A 284-nucleotide genomic window follows, 5' to 3' on the forward strand; every position below is an offset into this window, starting at 1 on the left:
CATGTGGGAGGGTGGGAACATGTGTAGGTGCATGTGGTGGCTGGTGGATAGGTGCCTGTAGTTAGATATATGAGGGTGGGCAGCTGGATGGATGAGGGGGTACATGTGGGTGGACTGTTGGATGGGTGCATGTGGGTGGGGAGGTTGACAAGTGCATGTGGGTAAGTGCATGAGGATGAGTGCATGTGGGTGGGCAGTTGGATGGGTGAATGTGAGTCTGTGAATGCATGTGGGCAGGTGGGTACATGTGGGAGATGGGTACATGTGGGTATGTGGGTACATGA

General features: G+C 54.2%; 1 protein-coding gene across 1 annotated transcript in view; it reads right to left on the minus strand.

The window, feature by feature from the left end:
- Positions 1-284, minus strand: part of LOC119588605 (HEAT repeat-containing protein 1-like) — a gene marked incomplete in the record, with an annotated part of 28,625 nt that overhangs the window by 24,375 nt on the left and 3,966 nt on the right.

Source organism: Penaeus monodon, chromosome 24 (assembly GCF_015228065.2).
Source record: "Penaeus monodon isolate SGIC_2016 chromosome 24, NSTDA_Pmon_1, whole genome shotgun sequence".
NCBI lineage: Eukaryota > Metazoa > Arthropoda > Malacostraca > Decapoda > Penaeidae > Penaeus > Penaeus monodon.